The sequence below is a fragment of the Diplotaxodon limnothrissa genome, linkage group LG6 (assembly GCF_057381915.1).
Source record: "Diplotaxodon limnothrissa isolate DT_005_m linkage group LG6, D_limnothrissa_male_GT1.1, whole genome shotgun sequence".
In the NCBI taxonomy this organism is placed as follows: domain Eukaryota; kingdom Metazoa; phylum Chordata; class Actinopteri; order Cichliformes; family Cichlidae; genus Diplotaxodon; species Diplotaxodon limnothrissa.
The window spans coordinates 27640187-27661157 of record NC_140601.1 but is presented as its reverse complement, the minus strand read 5'-3'; the positions used below and the strand labels follow the sequence as shown (position 1 = coordinate 27661157).

At 39.8% G+C, this 20971-nt stretch overlaps 1 long non-coding RNA gene across 2 annotated transcripts in view; it reads left to right on the top strand.

Annotated features, from left to right (window-relative positions):
- Window positions 1–11156, top strand: part of LOC146630736 (uncharacterized) — a 38674-nt gene extending 27518 nt beyond the window's left edge. Inside the window, exons 3-4 of one of the 2 annotated variants that reach the window (XR_014906258.1) lie at window positions 9669–9764; window positions 10040–11156. This is a non-coding gene — a long non-coding RNA (uncharacterized LOC146630736). Of the gene's footprint in view, window positions 1–9668; window positions 9769–10039 lie in introns of both variants that reach the window. The other variant, XR_014906257.1, reaches the window with a different exon arrangement.
- The last annotated feature ends 9815 nt before the right edge of the window (window positions 11157–20971 follow it).

Sequence of the window (20971 nt, the reverse complement as noted above, 5' to 3'; positions counted from 1 at the left end):
ATTAGAAATTTAAGTCAAAACTGCATCAATTTTTTTTTATTTAAAGCGTCTATGGGGTATCCTTTATCCCCATTTTTTATTTATTTAAATTAGATACTTTTATTTATTTAAATCAGATATTCTCCTGCGAGAATCATCCAATTTCTTGTTGTGAAATGTCTTAAAAAACTACAAAAAGAATAATTTGGTATCAAGCCCTTTTCTTTATCCCAGACCACAGGACATCCACGATCGGTCAGACCACAGGACAGTTTTCCGCTTCGTCTCAGTGCATCTTTAATTAGCTTCCACCCAGAGACGGCAGCAGCATTTCTGCATCTTGTTTACGTATGACTTTTCTTCATTGAATGGTTAAGTTTTGACTTGGACTTGTGAATGCAGGGAAAAAATGTGCACACTGACAATGTTTTTTAGAAGTTTTCTTTTGCTCCTGCAGAGATTTTCACTACAGACTTGTGTCTGTTTTCAGTGTGGAGATCACAGCCAGCGTTCAGTACTGATATTCAGCCTGTTCCCTTAGGTACAGAGATTTTCCAGGTCTCTGAATCCTAATGATACATGCACTGTAGATGATGAAATTCTGTATTTCTCTGGAAGTTCATCTTGAGAAATAAAAAGTATTTTATTATTGGGCTACCGTCTCAGTAATGCTGTTTTTAGAGAAGTTACACAACTTTCCAGTCTTTTACTGCACCGTTGCTCCCATCAACTGAAAAAAGTATCAGTATTTAATATGTTGTACTCTTTCCATCATTTTCTTCAGCTTTTCTTCTTTATTTAAGTTTTTTTTCTTTATAGGTTTATGTTTAATGTTTTAGCTGCTGTTACAGCAATTTCCCTCTTTTAAAAAAAATAAACTTTAAATATAGGGAACAAATCAATGCTTTCTATTTTTAATTTATATTTTACTCAGCCTAACTACTTCATGGAAACAGTGTTGTGCTTGTCAAGTCCCACAGAGCGAGATGATTTTACAGAAGCAATAGAGAGGCATGTTCACCTACTGGCATGTTCCACTGCTCAACCTGTTGATCAGGCTCTTTCCAAAAGGGCCTGAATGCTTATATTACTATGAGGTGTTTCCTTTTAAAAGTGGCATGTGGTTTATCTGTCTAAAGGAAGAAATTTATTTTAAAATTTGCGTAGGATGGACAATTTTGAGGTAACGAACATGTACACACTGGCAGCACCTCAGAGGGTGAAGAAATAAAACATCCGAAATAAAACGCCCTCATAAAACTAAATTGACAAGACGTACTTGCTGGGGAATTAATTTCAGAGTCTTAGTGTTGCAAGAGTAAGATATCTCATGTTTCAACAGCAATCCCAATGGCCTACAGCGACACATGAACCCAACATGGAACTTAGTCACTGGTATGGCTGGCTGTGAACACACACACATACACAGGAGAACCTCCCTCTTAGCAAACCGTATTTTTTTCACAGCGGCCGTTGTGAGTAGCAGACGGTTTTGCCATCCCTCTCCCAAAATAGCCGTCCATTAGCACAGGCAGGTCAGATGGATTTGAAACATCCATGGCAAACGGCGCTGGAGTGAAGGGCGGAGGGGTCAACAAGTGTGTGACCGCCTCTTGGAGGGCTCCACAGAGGTGGTTGTGGGTGGGCGTCAAATAGAGGCTTTTTTCGCAATTTTGTGACAATGAGTGCTTAACAACAAATAGGAGTGTCTAAGGAAAACTGGTAATATGTGTGTGTGTATGAATGTGTAAACAAAAGGTGGTGCATGGTTAATTTCCAATATTTGAGCATATTTATATGGAGTATTGATGTCACTTCCCTGGCGTGTACAACCTTTTGCTCATAACGCAACACAACTTTTTTCTTTTTCAAAAAAACAAAACAGAAACTAACTGGCAAAAACAGAAGTGCTGTGAGTCTGACTAAAGGATTACAGAAAATAAACCTACTGCTCCAATCAAATTTTAAAAGTGTATCAGCACAATTATTCAGAGTCATAACTGTAACATGTTTTTTTTTCCTTAAGAAAGCAACACCATTTGATCTTTTTCACGGTGCTGCTTAACTTGGCCATTTTCTATATTCACTGACATGTTTTTACCTTTACTGGTCTGGAGATTAAAGTAAATGGTGCTCTTTAAAATGTAATCTGACTGCATGTAGTGAGCGGTACAATGATAAATTACAGTATCTTTGGACAGCCTATATAAATGGTGGATAGACTGGTACTTAAAGCATTTTTTCTTTATTACAAACCATTGTGTAAGGAGCTTGGAAAGTAGTCCTTAGACTACGATGACCTGGATGACTGAGAACCTTCACAGACATATTACAAACCATATTCACCTCGTCACCAAGCACTTTCTAACTATCAAGGACACACTGGCACACAGATGGATGCAACATGGGTATTTGGCGTTGAGTGTACTTCAGTACTGTACCTCCACCTTTTGCCACGGGTTCTGGGTAGTGACCGAAACAATTAGATCACAAATACAAGCAGGGGAAATGAGCTTACTCTGAAGGATGGCTGTCATTTGTCATTTGGGAAGGGCTTATAGTAGAGCTGCTACTTCTCCACATCAAAGGATTGCTAGCATGCCTCCTGGACATCTCTTAGGCAAGGTGTTTCAGGTTGTCCCAATGGGAGAAGGCCCAAGGGCAGACACTGGGCACGCTGGAGAGATTTATGTCTCTCAGCTGACCTGGGAATGCCACCGTGTTTCCCTGGATGAGCTGGAGGGGTAGCTGGGGAAAGGGAGGTCCGGTCTCTCTTTACACTGCCTATCCCACGACCTGTACATCACAAAATGGATGACTGGCACTTTAGTGCACATATTGCAGGCGCCAGGGATCACACCAACAACTTTCTGATTAGCAGACTATATGGTCTTATCCTCTGAGACACAACATGTGTGTAAATATGTGTGCGCAAAGACTTTCAAGTGGTCAATCTGCTGGTTAAGTGATGACATGTTAAACTGCTACTTCTTCCCGGTGGTAATTTGTTTATATTAGCATAACCGAGGCTTTATAGTTAGCCACCAGGTAACACTCATTATATGTCAACTAGCCCAACATCACTAACCCTCCAAATGTCATTGTTAATTCGTTTTCTGTCATTGCTTATGTCCAAAGTGATATCACAGCTATTTATGCTTTAGTTTTTTAGAGATATTTAAGTCAGTACACGGTGTTATCATCTTCAGCCAGAAACTAGCAAGCTAACTTCCTGCCAACTTTGAACTTAGCCAAATCTTATTTTCTTTGATGTCTGGATGTTAACCTTTATTGCACCAACTGGGAGATCAGCCACACTGGAGCCAAAAGAATATGCACCATTGTTAACTGTTACTGTTTAATTTAATTTTAGGAAGGTGACTTTGGACCCTAGAAATGGCTAATTATATCAGATTTAACAAGCGTATACAACTATGAAAGCAGTATGTAAACGCCAGCTCATTTGCAATACTGTGGTGAAACTCTTCTTTTAAAGTTGTACATGTAGTTACAAATGTCAGTTGAAGAAGGCTTTCGTACTTCTGAAATAGAATCCAGAAGTTTGGGTTTCACTTCGGCTCTATGAAAATAGCACAAGCAAATGACCCTGTGCAGGATGTTGGATTATTTTCCACTCACACAGCTCTAGATGGGAATCATCTGACAATAAGAGTTTTCAACAAAAACCCTATATCTATGTCGAGAGCAGGGTAGTGAAGTAACGCTCCAAAATATGTTAAACAAACAAATAAACAAACAGTGGCTTCTAAGAATCTATGAAATCATTTCCTGTTGACTTCCTTTATGTTTTCACACAACAATCAGAACCATGACAAAAGTTATTTGTGTACATCAGCTTAATAAAATTTTGCTAACAAATTTATAGTCAGTAAGCGAGCAATCACATGCCCCATCTGCTTTGATCAAGTCCCGTCGAAGTTACTTTTAGCCATACTAGCACGCCCAGTCTGCCAAAGAGTTGGCTAAAAGTTTAGATGACCTCAAGCCAGCGACAGCAGAGGATAGATCCCTCTTCAACTCTCTGTATGTCCCATTCACAGGCAAGAATTTGGTGTATTGATTCATCATATAAGAAGGCCGAAGCTTGACAGGCCAACTGAACATGCAGTTTCCTAATGACTTAACCACATCAACTATTTCTCTTGTGTGCCATTCACCCCCCCTTCTTCTCTCCCTTTAGGCACCAACCATAGCTAGAACATGGTGAGTCACGTTGGAACAAAAAGCCCCATTCAAAACACACATGTATACACACACACACACACACACACACACACACACACACACACAAACTCCCAATGAACTCTAGCCAGCCTGCCTTTTAATAAAAACTCCTTCTATTATTGAGTAACCCCCCCTCAATCTCCAGGCAGAACTGGTTTGCCACCGCCAGATCAGGCCAATCCAATTGCCGAGCAGGGATCAAGTCACCATGCTGGTGCTGCTCCCAGAAATCATCAGGAGCCAAACCTCCTGAGGTCCTCCTACCACATCACAAAGCCTGCTGCTTGGGCACATGAGTGTGTGTGTGTGTGTGTGTGTGAGAGACACAGAAAAGGCAGGATTAAAAGATAGAAACCATACGAGCAAACCAAATCTATTTTGAAGTACTATGACTTCCTTCCTCAAACAAGTCCTCAGCTGCCTCATTCGTCCCACATGACACACCATCATGATCACTCACTGGCCTTTAAACAAGCCTACGCTCTGTACAGGGGTGCTTTATTCATTTTATTTTATTGGCTTATTTTCACAGTGTTGAGAAATATTCAGTCATCAGTCCTATCTGGTTCGCTCATTTTTTTTCTCTTGCTGGCAATATTTATAATCCAAAGATGAAGTTGCAAAATGCTAGTGTGTTCTCACCCCAGAGAGACAAAAATTGCTTTCTGGCCACTGCAGCTGGTGTTTTCAAATGTCTGGTTTGATATACCAGCCACAACAATTTTTGAACAATTTGATGTTTAGAGCCATGAAGTCCAACAGTTGGAGGGTGGACGTGTGTCAGCTAGGAGATCAACTGTCTTTGAGTTTTTGAATTTTGCTTCAGTGATTTTTTTTCTCACTTTGTAATGTTGCATTTACATGCTGGTTAGGGTTAAGTTAATGTATGCCCCATCACAATATTAACCCTGCATGTTTAAAAGAAATAATTTCTTACCAAGTGCATTTAAATTTGATGCCAAGGGGTTCTTCAGAAGCATGCTGATGTGATTGATTAGGAGAGACAGATCTGTATAACTCATGCCTAAAAAGGGGTGCATTAGGCATAGATGCCAAAGGTCAACTTGAAGAATTCAGGAACTTAGACAAGACAGCATTTAAAAAATATATGTGCATTATTCTAAGATGAAAATATAAATCTCATTATAAAATCAAAGTCTTGCACATAAGTTAATATAAAGTCTTGGAAAGAGATTTTATATTAAGCAGCAACGGTAGATGGTAAACATACTTAATTACTTAAGAAAGTTTAACCTTTATCTGAAGCTCTGTGAGGATCCAGCAGTCTGAAAAACCAAGTGAAGATCTTTCAATACAAATTCCGTGGACAGAAACTAAAATATAGAACTTTGCATTAAAAACATATACACTTAGAGATATCCATTTCCATATCCGTGTTACTATAATCTGTGTTTGTCTGCCTTGGTTTGTTTACGTCTTTGTCTGCAAACCCCTCCTCGATTATCAGGAGCAACCAAATGTGGCACACGGGTATGTGTTAAGCTTTGTACACACTGGAAGTTATTTGCTGTAACATGGTAACAACGGAAGAAATAAATATCCATTGGCGATGGGAAGTTGGGAAGATAAACTTCTCAACTTCCACTGAGGAAACTACCAATGGGAGTGAAGAATACCAATGATTGACTTATGACCTGGTAGTAAGGACTTTAGAAGGTTACCAGGACAACCAGAGTCTGGAATGTATAAAAGCCACCAGCTGTGAGCATCAAAGCAACGCGCAATGAGCGACTCACTTCCAGTGTGTACGTAGCTTTAGGCCACCCAAGGTTTCAGTCATTTTAGCAAATGGCTAAAATAATCTTATCACTCTGTAAGCTCTTATTAAGGCATCCTGTGGTTTCACGTTCACAACAATACCATCAAATTTAAATTCACAAATGTTGAATTATTCACGACATGTTATAATGTGATCAGTTTTCCAAGGGCAAGAACAGACCAGTCAATACTATAGTGTAGACACGTAATAGTAAATAGTATAAAGCACTACAATGCAAAACACAATGAATACAATTACATGAAAACAATACATAAATAAGTCAGTAATTGTGATTACTACTGTATCATCTTATGAAAGTACAAGTACAAAAATAAGTAATGAAAGTAATGATAGTGTTTAGTGAGAAGAAGGTAATGATAGCATTCAAATGATTTAGTAAATTACTTCTGTTTGACAACTAAATCCAACCCAACAATAGAATCAACTCATAAATAAATAATTTCTTTTCTGAACTTCACTCGGTGAGGTTTTGGTTTGAAGAACTCTCTAAAGATCTCCAGTGTATTTACACTTGTTTATTATAAATGTATGAAACATGTTTTCTCCAGGCATTGTGCCAGTATTCCCACTAACAAGAGGAATCCCTGTGTAGGTAACAAAGTATAAGTCATATGCTAGTATGTGTGTGCCTCGTTTAGAATAAGTTCATAGAGAGGTGCTTCACACAGTTTTTTGATCTCATGATCATTTGTAGTGTGACCTTTGGTAACCTGTGGTTCAAAGATTTCTGAAGAAAGTCTTCAGAAACCTGAAGCCTTTCTTCAGAAATTTGCCAGGTAACCTGGCAAATAAGAACAAGTGAAAGATATTTGCAGACTTGATTTTTGAGATTATTACATACTATGTATTTTACACTAGAAAGTCCATGAATGTAAGCACGAAATGAGCAAAGTTAGAAATGTGTTTTCTTTTATCTAACAGTTGAGTTAATTTGACTGGAAAAACGTCTTTCTGTCATGACTGTTCGCTCAAAGCATGGGAGTCAAGTTCCCAGTTGAAAAGCAAATAGAGTACTCAGCGCATTTGCGTTGATATTGTGCTTATGGTGATGGGGCGTGGAAGGCCGGAGTTATCCCTGGGGGGAAATGCCTACCTGTGAAATATGAGGCAATTATCCAAACACACACAGACCCTCCATTACTGACATCCAGTTCAGGAGTTTAACTGTCTCTGCATGTTCCCTAGCTGCATGCTGCTTAGAATACATGTATACTCCTAAAGAAAACTTTTACGTGCCAAATGCTTCCCATAAACATGCTCAAAAAGTGTCCTTAAAGTTTAAAAATGCTTCTGATCAAATTCTCATGACATGCTTTAGTGATTTAGTTGTGACTCAGAGTTATTTCAGGTATTTCACTCAGTTCAATGAGCTGTGGCAGCACACATATGTTTACTCTGGCTAACTCCCAGCGTATGCAAAGCGGCACAATCATGATCAAGGTTATAAAGTTATGGATATGAGTGGCACGTCAGTACAGTTTACTTCATGATGTTTCCTGCCTGCGGTGACTAACCTCTGCTTTTTGGCTTGCATTTAATTGCAAGAAATCACAGTCAGTAAAATCTCATTTTAGTGTTTTTTTTAGTAATATATTTTTGGCAGGAGAGTAAATTCTGATATGAAACACAAAAGATCAAATTTTGTCTTTTGGTGGGAAAAGTGTGTTAAACATGATGGTAAACAAGGCTTGTTGGCACTATCTTAATCCAATGTATCAACATGCTAACATTTACTTATTTGAACTGAACAAAGTACAGCTGTGGCTGATGGGAAGGTGTATTTGCTTTGCCAGTATTTAGTCATCCAATAGCCAAGCCAGTAGACAAATTAAAATTTTAAACTGGTGACTGGTTTAGAGGCTAAAGTTAAAGTTGCTGAGACATCTTCTTTAGAACCACAAATATGAACCTCATGTTCGTGCCTGAAGTGGTCACCAAACCAGAAAATTTCTCAGAAATCAGTCTTGATATGTTTTAATTTGGACCGAAGTTTTTCACCGACAATAGGAAGACTAACACACCAACACTGCTGTTCATTAATCTGCTAACACTGCTAAAAAGCCAAAAGTTGTAAAGCCGGCGTATCGCTATTACCTCGGGATCCCATGTCTCTAAACTGTACTAAGGCAGACCAGCACTGAATTAAAAAAAGAAAAAGGAACTGTCAGCTGCGTGGTTGATAGTTCATATTTCCAACATGTTTTTCTTTGTGAGCCCAGATTTTTCAGACTATTATGTTTGCCTGTCTGCAGCATGGGTTACATCATGTGGAGAACTGATGCAATTCCCTCACTTAGCATGTAAAAGGACATATCTACAGGCAATGGTGTATTTTGTCCTTACATAGCATGAATACAGGAAGACTTTGAGTCTCTGTTAAAAAAGAAAAGGCAATAGTAATAATAGACATTGTTGAGAGGCATTTTTTCCTATTCGCATTACTCTCATTTGGCTCCTGACCCAGATTTAAAAAAAAGAAAGAAAAAAAACTCCAACAAAAACGCCTAATGGGGATTGTGTAGACCTGCAGCACACTTTGTGGCATGTGCACCGCTGGGTGTGGTGAGAACAGAAGCCATGACGGAGGTTACTAAGAGGAAAGAAGAGAGCTTGGAAAGCAAGGATGAGTCAGTGTCATCAGCCAGACTGTATCTCAATATAAAGGGCAGGGGTGACAACCTGTCTTCCCCACACCCAAGCCCACTCTCCATCCCTCTCATCCACCCCTCCCGCCTTGCCCAGAAATCTAATACCAACTAAGGAGACCAGAGGGTGGTATTTTACCAAACCAATTTATAATAAACCAACACCAACTCAGTGTGAGTCACAAAGGAATTTCCCTGACACATATTTTAACCAAAGACAGTCTTTCTTACTTTCAACATCCTGTTTGAGATCTATGGCATCAAGTAAACTAGGTCATATGCACCAAGGCCTTCAGTTCAGACACACCTCAAACATTAGCAATCGTCTAAATATGCACGAGTCTGTTTTTACTTGTGTTTGTTTAATTATAGGATGTTTACTCAGGCAATTATTTCATTTTATTTTTACTTTGTCTAGACTAACTACTTAATGGTAGTTCTTTGGTCTTATTATACTAAATGTTTTAATCTACAGTGAGGGAAATAGTTATTTAATCCCTTGCTGAGTTAAGTTTTTTTTTTTTAAAAACATACTACATTAAAAGTTATAAATTGAAGTACTTGATCCGCAAGCAAATCATGACTTAGTACTTGGTGGAGAAACTCTAGCTGGCAAGCACAGCGGTAAGAAGTTTCTTGTAGTTGGATACCAGGTTTGCACACATCTCAGGCGCCATTTTGGTGATTTTTTTTATAGGATTGAGGTCTGTAGCTTAATGTGCTTCTAGCCACTCCTTTGTTGCCTTGATTACATGTTTTGGGTCATTGTGATGCTGAAAGACCCACCCACCACCCAGAAAGGAAGTTCTTTTCCAAAAATTTATTGTCCATTGGCTCAATGTGGTGAAGTTGTCCTGTACAATCTTACAATCTCCAGATTGAGGGTGATTGATGGTTGTTTTATATTTGTTCCATTTCCAAATAATCGGACCAATGGCTGTCACCATCTGGCCAAGCTGCTTTCTGATGATCTTGTATCCCATTCAAACCTTGTGCAGGTCTACGGTTTTGTCCCTGACGTCCTTTGACCACTCTTTGGCCTTGCCCATGATTGTGGAAGGGAAGAAACTGAATCTGATCCAGAGTCTTTGTTGGTTGGTAGGAGATCAAATATTTTTTCACACAATAAAATGCACATCAATTTCTAACTTTTATGTAACTGTGTGCTTCTTTGTTGATATTCTGTCTCTCTCCATTAAAATGCAAATACCTTACAAATTAGAGACTGTTCATTCTTTCTAATTGAGCAAACTTACAAATGATCAAATAATTGTTGCCCAACATTGTACAACAGATTACATCAGATAACTGACAAACCACCCTCTGTGTGTGTGTGTGTGTGTGTGTGTGTGTCTCCTTTGTTGAACAGATGCATCAGACAGATGAACTGACTGCTGTGAAGAGAGTAAAATACCTGCAGAAGGAGTGTCGGATCTTTTTTTTGTTGTTATTTTTATTCTTGTATTTAAAAGATCTGTGTAGCTCTCAGGGATGTAAAAGGGAGTCTGAGCTGTAACAGGAGTGTGTGTGTGTGTGTGTGTGTGTGTGTGTGTGTGTGTACACATGTGTGAGTTTGAGCACACTGTGTGTATGTGTGTGAGATTAGAGAAGGGCAAAGAGTTGAGGTGGTGTTTGATGCTAGTCTCAGTGGCAGGCTTAAAAAAAAACAAAAACCTGTCACTCAGCTTCTCTCCACGCAATGCATACACACACAAACACACATGTGACCACCCGCATACACTACACTCACACAATCTGGCTCTCCAGCACAGACATAGACTTCTAGCAGCAACACCTCTGACCATGTAAAACCTCTCTCCCTGTGCAGGCACACACATGCAACTTTATAGGCACACACACAGAACAGTTCTAAGCATACAAATAAACCAAGTCAATTCAGCGTATAATCGGTGTATCGTAAAGGATCAATTCCTGCAGAACACGCACATGTACTGGAGTACACATTCACAGACATACAGACTTACTGTATGGATGCTGTACTCTTGTGTGTAATCGTAAAGTAAATAGGGTGCTAAGTAAACACCTAACTCAGCAACTTATTCTCTTTGTCACGTACACACATTTATCCAGCACCCTAGCTGGGAGATCTCGCTCTTTCCTTTACAGTAGGCCATTTCTTTCAACAGATTTATCACCGGTGTTGCACAACCTATTCGATTATCTGTGTCTGTGTGCCCTTCGTGAGAGAGTGACCAACTGAGCTTCTGTGATAGTGTCTCTGCGGGTGTTTGTGTGTATCAGAGGGCCGTAGGCTCAAGCTATTAAGATCAATATAGTGGTGAGATATGTGATCTGAGGGATGCTACTTCAGAGAAGTGAACAAAGCAGATGCTGTTCCAGAGAAGAAACTGCACAAGGCCAACATACAAACCCTGGGGGACCCCTCTACAGTGCTTTGGAGCAACTATTGTATTTGGCTGAATGTATGAACGCCAACAGTTTAATCTAACACAGTATAAAGGACTGCCAAGAAAATCTGATGTGTTATTATTGTCACGTTTAACCATCTGTCTTGGGGTTTTGGTCCAAATTTCTTATTCACAAAGTTGAATAATATCAGGCCCTCCCAACAGGGACATTTGTGACAACGCATTGATATTCCTGACAGGAACTGTCGGGGGTCTTTGGATGTGTTGTGTGAGATCTCTTCCTCACAGAGGTGAGTGACAAATAAAGAAAGAAATATTAACTATAAAGAAAAACAGATTTAAAGATAAAGAAGGACAAAGACAGCCAAAACAGAAATAATCTACAAATTACTTTCGTGAAAGGAAAATGTGTGCTGAATTTTCAAATGGAGAATAACAGTGGAGAAATTTAAGAAGGAAGGAGGAAAATAATAGAGGTCAGTGACAAATACTTCTGCAAAAAGTAAATACAAATTAAACAAATCACACACAGCCAAGTGTTCAAGATATATACCTTCACACTAGTTTCAGCACACTGTTGTTGAGCTCCATTGGCACGGAAAGATAAATCTGGAAGGCCGACTGGACAGAAATCCCAAAGCTGCCATTTTAAGGATGCAGAACTGCAGATTAGCCATGGCATGTAAAACTTCAGTGAAGAAGCAAAGTGGTCGGACAAGAAACAACAAGAATAAAAAGTCATCCAGAAAACTATTTGTGAGTCATTCGCTGGAAAAAAAAAGTCTTCAAATTATTTGTTTAACCTCCTAAGACCCGAACTCTTCCACGGCATGCATTTTTAATTTCTATTTGATATCTGGGCTGATTGTTTTTACATTCATTAGGCCCCAAAGAATTACCAGATTTTTTTTTTTTACCTTATTTTTGTTTTTATGAAAAATCAGAGCCACATATGAGGATATTCGTTTAAAATTTTGATAGAACAGTAGCAGTATAATGTCCTCGTAAGTGGATATCAGGCCCTTGTAGAACAAAATTGAGTATTTTGGTCTAAATAACCCAAAATGTGATGTCCACATATGTGGACGCCGGGTCCTAGGAGGTTAAATACTTACCAGCCTGACAGACACTTTTTTTCTTTAACTATTATGATTTTAAATATGAATATTCTTCCTTCATAATAGTCTAAGAACATACATTTATTATCTGTAGTTGTTTGTAAAAATATTACAATATAATATATGTAATATATTTAAAACAAACACATTATTTGTTGTAAAATAGGCAGCTGAGATAAGCTAAGATTTCACATTGATGAGAACTGATGAGAAAGGGTCTGCTTTACATATGTATAAATACAATTTTTTAAATATATTAAAAAGTTGAGACTGATAATCAGCATTCTAGCTGTTACTATGCATTTTATTTGTACTATAAATAATATAATAATTTTGTACAAACAGACAAAAAGGAATAATAATAAATAAGTTATATTGCTAATGTGAGAATTTGATGTTGTTAGTTATGAACCTGTGATGTGAACATCGTGTCAGATCAGGTTTATAAAAAACACTTTAATAATATATAAATGTATTATCCAGGAGAAAAGAAGACCCATAAAAACCTCCCTGTAATGATTTAAATGTTATTTTGCTGTAATTTTAAAATGTAATTTTACAGTAGACCTTAATATATTACAAAATGAACACAAATTTCTATTTCTATTTCAAAATCATTCCCCGAATACCAGACCGTTAATTTAACCAGTCTAAATAATCCTGCTCACAATTTTTTAGTCAGCAATGAATTTTCTTTAAGAGAATAAAATGTGAGGGAAATTCTGCACTCTGTTATTTGGTTTCTGCAACATTTTAATAGCTTCAAAAGAATCCTGGCTTTTAAACACACACACACACACACACACACACAAATGTCATATGAGGGTGACTGTTTGAAACAGCCTTCTTCCACGTGTCCTGCAAACCACTCAAATGATAAAACTGGAAATCAAAATGATTTAAAATAAGGATAAAGTCAAGAAAGCGTACAGAAAAATAAGGTAACAGCTCTTTTTAAAAATACCACCTATTTGGTAACACTTACTATCCTATAGTCAATCATAATTGATCTGAAATCATTCTCCTCAGTGTGTTTTTTCAAGCCAAAGGTCCTTTTACAAAAGGAAAAGAAAACAGATATTTTAAAAACATCAGTGTCAGAAAGGATTTCAGTTTCGGTCTGTTACAGTAAAAACTGACAGAATACATTAGCCTGACTTAAATTATATCAGTATTTTTTTGTCTCCTTGAGAACTCACAGGATTAAAAATGCTATGATTTTTCTAACTGTGCTTGGCAGCAACTGGATGCCTGCAGCCGCTTCCAGCACAACAGCACAGCACACAAACATGTATGAATAAGTTATGAAACATGAATCCATTTGGTCTGCGTTCAACAGATCTTTCTCCTTTTATTGCACTTATCGAACTAGATACATCTGACAAAGCTTAAGGCCGCAATGCAGCCAAATTCTTGTAAAGGATGTCTGTCGATTTCACTCCGTTTTCATCGAACCTTGGTTTGCACTCTGGCAACGGGAGCAAAGCCAAGCACATTTCTCTGAGTCATCACAGAGGGGAGAGAGGGAGGGGAAACAGGAGGAGGAGAAGAAGAAGAAGAAGGAGACGAAGAAGAAGAAGAAGAAGGGGGAGGAGGAGAAGCAGGAGGTGGCAAGTCTGGAGTTTCCCTCTTGCTCTTGCAGTCGAAGGCCTACACCGAGCAGCAACAAGCTGAGAAAACTGTGCTCTATTGTTTCAGGCCTGCTGGCAAAGTGAGCCTTCCTGAAACTCAGCAAACAACTATCACACAAATGGGAGACGAGCCAAAACTCTGCTCACTGAAAGACCTGCCAAAGTGGTAGAAAGCTGTTGTGTGGGAAGTTTAGAAGGACTTTTGTAGAAATTGTTGTTTTCTTTGCCTGGCAGTAAGACAAAAATACTTTCAATGTAACCTTAAAAGCGATGAGAAAACGTTGAATAAAACCTTCATCCTTGGGAAAAAAAGAGAGGTTATAATCAAGTTGCTTCAGTCTTGCAGTGAGAGGAGAGGTGATTGATAATTAATGGTTGTCACACACCCAATCCCTAAAATATATAGTTTTGTGTTGCGGTTATGACAGTTGTCTTTTTAAAATGCTGGACAATGTTGGTAAAGTATGTCATTTAAGTGCTGTAAATGTGTCTACTGCGTGCTACTTACAGCTATTGTGGGTCAGGAGTGCAGCTATTTGTAAGAAAGGAAGAGGAAATCGACAGAACTGCCACATGATTGATGGTTTCTATGAAGCAAATAGCCACGCCTCTCCTTCTAGGAATCCTTACAAGCTTCATTTAAAAAAAAAAGAAAAAGAAAAAAAGAAACAGTTTACAACATGAGGAGCAAATGGAAATGTTGAAAAATAACTAAACCATCAGAGTTTTGCATCTCCAGACCAGCTGCAAGTGGAAGCTTGTCAGAGTGGCAAGCTTATTGTTATTTTTCTGGCGACAAGCAATAAGTTGAAGAAATGATAAATGAATGAAAACAGCGAGAGAAGGTCAACTGCGAGAAATGCAGCGGCGCTTCAAAAGTTTAACCCTTTATTTCTCGTCTTGGGCTCTGTTAAAATAACCGGCAGGTTCGCATGTCCCCTTGGACCTTTCAGGCAGCTCTACTGTTTGTTTTCCACTCCAACGTGGGGACAGATTTGGACAAGGGCGACTGCAGAGTCTATTTTCTCCACCTGGAAGCTTGGAACGGTGGGGAGGGAAACTCAAGACTGGTTTTACCCGCTTCCTGGAAACGGTAAAGCAAGCGGGAGGCCCCGCTGTCAGGGAAAGGGGTAGCGAAAGAGAGGGAGAGAGAAACTCTGTGACAGTGTGCACAGAGAGAGCGACTAAAGCCTCTGTCCAGCAGATAAGAAATATGTGTGAATGCATGAGTGGGCGTGTTTATTTGCCTGCCTGCCTTGTATGTGTTTGTGTGTATGTGAAATAGAAAATTACAGAATGGTAAAGAGCACACACTCCAGCCAGGGGATTTGCTGATGCCCACGAAGATCTGTTTACAGTAAGTGACCCTGATGAGGATACAGGGCTCAGTTCCAGCACACATACATATACGCACACATCATCCCAGCCTCGCATCTCACCAGACTCTGATACAAAGTGTCGAAGGCCACCTGTTAGAAACATCCGGAAGTCTCAATTCCAGACAAAGCATGCACACCTATCGTGGCACTAAAAACACAGCCTGGAGTGAGGTGTTGTGTGGATGTGTGATAGAGGGGAAAAGAGCGAGAAATGTTCCTTGTATCCAGCAGGCGACTAAAGCCCTGCACAGACCAATTTGCAGCTGAATGAAAATGGGAAGCCGTGCATGAGGAGAGAAAACACGCAAAACACATTTAAACGGTATTGGAGGCCATTGAGGAGCACGGGGAATTTTAAAAAGCTTATTCTAGAGACTGAAGGAACAAACACTGGAGAAAACGGTGGAAAAGGGGAATGGACGGAAGAGACACATACCTGAGCAAAGGCACAAAGACAGACAACTAAGGATTCAAATGTTAAATGAAGAAAGAGTCCGGGAGGTTGGGGTGTGTGTAAAGAACTCAATGCAAAAACAAAAAAACATTGTGAACAACTGCTGCTCTGTTTAAGGAAAAACTTGGGGAGATATGCCAATTTGCTTTACTGCCATGGAACAAACGGTAGCTTTGATGCTACTGACATCTTTAAACCCAATAAGAAGCTTCAACCATGAGATGATGAGCACTTAGATCTAGTCTCGTTTTCACAGTGAGGTTTCAGGGAAACTGGTGAAATTTAACTGCACCACAGCCAAGAATATGTTACTTTCGGACAAGTTGTTTCAGGTCTTTAAAGGGGACCTACTATGCTTCAGCACCATATTCATATTCTTGGACTCTTCTAGAGTAGTTTTGCATGATTTACTGGGCCTCAGTGCAGCTCCAAAGTGTACACACTGTCTAAAACAAGACATTTTAGCTCCACTCCCCCTTCCCCTCTAAGTCAGCATTCTTATCATTGGCTGCCCCTCGGAAACACAAGGTTGAACAGCAGGTGAATGGAGCTCTGTACACAGTAAGAGGTGTGTTCCTGATATATTTAGTTTATCCCATCCCACTCAAAAAAACTGTCCAAAAAGGAGTGTTTAGAGCAGTCTGAAGCCTAAGCTTTTGGCTCATGGCAATTACCTGTACATACTCCAACCTCAATATTTAAAACTTTGGCCATATTTAATAAGAGCACCACCATTATATCAATATATACAGAGGTGTAGCTGAGCTAATTGGCTGCAACCTATTTCTTTATATTTACCCTACAGGTGTAGCTGTAGGGGCCAATTAGCATATCTCCTAAACTATTACTTTAAATATCCATTTTCCACCTCCACTTCCTCTCTGCTCTAGACTTCTCAGCCCCGCTGTGCTTTTCAGGTTTGCATATGACGGCCAGGTTTTAAGCCTGTCTGTTACATTTCAGTGGCAGATCCACTTGACACACACGGACGTGCGTGCATGCCCGCTGACTCACTAACCTGCTCGTCTGTCAAAGCGATTGTCAAATGATCAATGCTGTGTGCCAACCACGGCTGCGCTAATGCACAATAATATGGCTTTTATAAAAGCTGCAGTTGGCTGCATTGAATGTAGTGGCACACACAAAGAGAAAGTAACAGATTAACTTAACATAAGCTCTAAATTATAGGGCGTCGCTTCGATGCTATGCAATGAACACGGTCAAGGTCCAGTGTGTTTATATGTGGTGTGGCAGACACACCAAAGTACAACAAGCATGAACGCTGTATGCGTGAATGCCTTGAAAAGTGTGTATGGGAGTATACTCCGTTGTAGTGTGTAAATATGTAAGTGTATGGGAATAAAGAGTGTGTCTGTGTGACAACAGGGACAGAGATGGTGAGAGAAAGAGAAAGTGTGAGAGAGGGGAGGGTGAAAGTGGGACAGACAGCAGCAATACAAAATCTTAGCTCCCTCCTCTCCTCTCCTGCTTCATCCTCCCCTCATTCTCCTGTCTTCTGCCACTAAGGGGAAGCGAAGGAGGTCACCTACGCCTACAAGCACTCAATCAACCTGGCGGCGACCTTGCTTGTCCTGGATACAGTGCCCGCTCCCTCTGTTTGTCTGCCTGCTACACTGCCATCCTGCTGCCATCTCTCTGCAGCTGGTGCCAGGTTACAATGCCACAGGCACAGAGGTGTCGTTCCACAAGATGCCCACTTTTCTGCTCACGCTGTGCCAAAAATTCAGAGGCAGACAGCTCTGTTTTCCATCAGTGTTAAGAGAGATCTTTGACAGGGGTTTATGTCAAACCATATCCACGTTAATTACTATGTGGGGGATCCTATTCCTCTTTGTATACTTTGCTGACAGACGGCTACAAAGTGATTTATACAGCACATAATGAAAGAATGGTTTTGATTAACCAAAGTGAGCCTTTAGAGAGTTGTGCATGTATGTTAACCCTTTAAGATCTGGTACTTTTAGAGCCGGATCTAATGCGAGCACTTTTTAATGTGCCTCAGAACTTGAAAAGGATGACATCATGCATCTGGAGCTAAAGGAAGAAACATGGAAACTTTGGAGCTTGTCCTAAGGAGATATATAAACGTCATACATAAGCCTCACTTGACAACGTTAATGGACACCAAGCCGAAACTACAAGTAATTTCTTGAGAGCGCACAATAATATATGTTGCTAAAATGACATATGAATCAATATTAGGACTTTAACTTCAAAATTACTTTCCTGATTGCTTCATAAAGAGACATAAGTGACAGACTTGATAAACCATAAAACCGTGATCACATCTTTACACTCCTATGTGTATGATCCTGAAAGAAGCGACCAAGTCAGACTTAAAACTTGCATGCATGGCGTGCCAACAGCCACTGTTTTAATTCACAGTAGTAGCAAAAGTAGCAAGCGCTATACATCCGTCCACCCATTTTTCTACTGCTTATCCAGAGCTGGGTCACAAGGGCAGCAGCCTAAGCACCCCTTTTCCACCGTTTTTTCCTCCCTTCCCCAGTCACCTCCTCCACCTCCCCAGGCAGGCCGAGAGAGACGTGCTCAGAACACTTCGCCCAGGAGGCATCCTAATCAGATGCCCAGACCACCTCAACAACCGGCTGCTTTCAATATGTGCAATATACTTTTTTCAAAAATTAAATTAATCATTTAAAGACTAAAACTAAGAACAACTATTACTTTACAACAGACAAACAATTTCAGACCTAATGCATTGTCTTTTAGCTCTGTCACAGGGAAAGTCTTACATGTTCTAAGGCAGGAAACATTGCCTTGAAAAGTGTGTGAAGGATGCCTGTTGACTTGTGCAGAGTTATCATTTGCAGAACCCCCAATACTTCAGTCCTCAGTGTAGCAGTCAGTGAAAAGCCCATGTTCTTTTGGCACATCTTGGAAGTTGTCTCGAGCTGTTCCTGGTATAGTTCATCTTGGAGTCATGTGCCATTAGGTTTGTATTTCCCATTCTTGCAAGCTTCCTTTGCTCTCTTTTGTTTATGACAGTGTAAATAACATGCTATGTGAAATCAAATGTAACCCAAAATCCACAAAGTAACATACCGGTATACTATTTATGTCACGGCGGGGTGCGCCGATGTGTGCGGAAACAGGACCCAAAAGCAGATGATGACGAGGAATAGTAATGATTAACAGAAAAGTGAACCTTTATTGCGATGACGGCAGGAAATGAACCAAGAGACCAAAGCAAACAGGCAAAACACTAAGAAACAAAACACTGAACTGACAAAACACTAAGAAACAAAACACTAAAGGTACTAAGACCAAAAACTATAACTATGACCGAGGTGGAAAAATAAACAGGCTATGACTATGACTCTGGTGAGAATAAACAGACGAACTGACAATGGCATGAAGAAAACAAAAGGCTTAAATACAGACATGAGGTGATCAGGGGAAGTGGCGACACATGAGGAAACAGCTGACTGACATGAATCTAATGACAGGACCAGGAGGAGTGAAACTAAATACAATGACCAAAGAACACATGACACTGTCAGAATAAAACAGGAAACACTAAAACTAGACATGACAATACAAACTTAACATACCAAATACGTGATGAATAATGCAAGAACTCAAACAGAAAACCCAGGAACAATAACTGCCTAAACTAAAGGCAAATAGGAAATACCACAAAACTAACAACATCTCAAAAAATGAGAACAATACAAAGAAAGCTCAAAGTGCTGGGTCGGAGACCCAGCCTGTGACAATTTAAGACAATTGATTCGCTTCAGTTGGGCCACTAAAGACAAAAAACATGATTAATTTCCATTTGCAGTCATTTATATTTGAGGAGTCTCTCACACCTTTCCATACTTTCATGTGGATACATGGATTGGCAGAGGCAGAGAGCACAGCAGCAAGACCCCAGCAAAGAATTCAGATAGCAAATCATCCGATAGCAAAGAGAGGAGGAGCTGGGGTGGAGGTGGGCCTCAAAGCAGCTTGCAGATAGAGAACAATTGCCAGCAGGCTGAAGCATGTTAAATAGTGTGCACTGCATGATATTTGCCAAATGCCAATAGAAGGGCATCAGCTGATCCATCACCTGGCACTGAGATAGTTGATTTTAAGGGACTGTGACTGAATTTACAGCCTGTCTGCACTAATGTTATACTCAATTTTAGTTTTGTTCTTTCTAAAGAAATAAACTTTAATACTTCTTAAAACTTCAAAGGAATCCTGTAGCTCCTGTACAAATGAAGGATGTGGCCTCTCATATCCAAATAAAAGCATTTTTGTAGCCATCATGACACTGCCACACAGTATTTGACTTTAGCCCAAGAGTAAAGAAATATATTACACTGTAGGTCATGGGGAGGGATCACTCAATGTGAGAACCTCCACAGTATACCAAGCTTGTATTGAAAGACTACCTGAAATCTAATCAAGTCGCAAACAGCTGAAATTCACCACCAGCCACTGCAACACACAAGGCCACAGATAACTCTATCAGCTGTGACAGTGAGGTCACATTCCTTTGTTATGTGCTGTCTGATGGGCCTTCCCCTTCGGAAAGTTGGTTATGACTGTAGATACAGCTGCAAAGATGGCTCCAATGACCACAGCTACAAAAGGCATGGAAAGAGAACACATGGCCTGAGACAGACGAGGGAGTAAGATTGGTGGAACAAAAAAAAAAAAAAAAAAAGGGGTTATTTTTCTGAATGGATGGCAGAAAAGTTGAAGAACCTTGGCCCTGATCATGTATTAGCCTGTTCCTGTGTGCATTAGAAGAAGGGAGAGGCAGAGACAGGAAAGTGGATGTAATTCATCTTTAAAAGGGCAGATTCCTGTGTGATGTATGATGCACAGAGTCTGTGTATTGTAGAAATGGGTGTGGGAGGTGCAAGCTAGCTAGTTGCAACTCCTCTTACTGCTTCACAGAGCAATGTAGAAAATGAAGACTTTGGGTTCTTCCCTGATGATCAAAGACACGTAGACGGTGATACAAAATCCCCCTGCTGCTCCCCTCCTTTCCAGTTCACTCGTCGATGCACGCACACACATAAAATTACAAGCTCAGCAAAATAGCATGTAGGCTAAGACTTTGAGTGATCACTCCACTGAAAGGCAGAGGGAGTTCAGTTTAAATATCTGTGAGAAATTTCAATGAAAAAAACCACCTGTTTTTTTACCTACATCTACTGTACACTCATATAAAAGACTCATGAAACATCATGAAATTACTAGCTTAGGGCCCAGTCCCACAGGTCTAGACATCAGCTGGTGACCACCAAGCAACAGCCAGCAACTCACGAGAAATGAGTAATCCCTG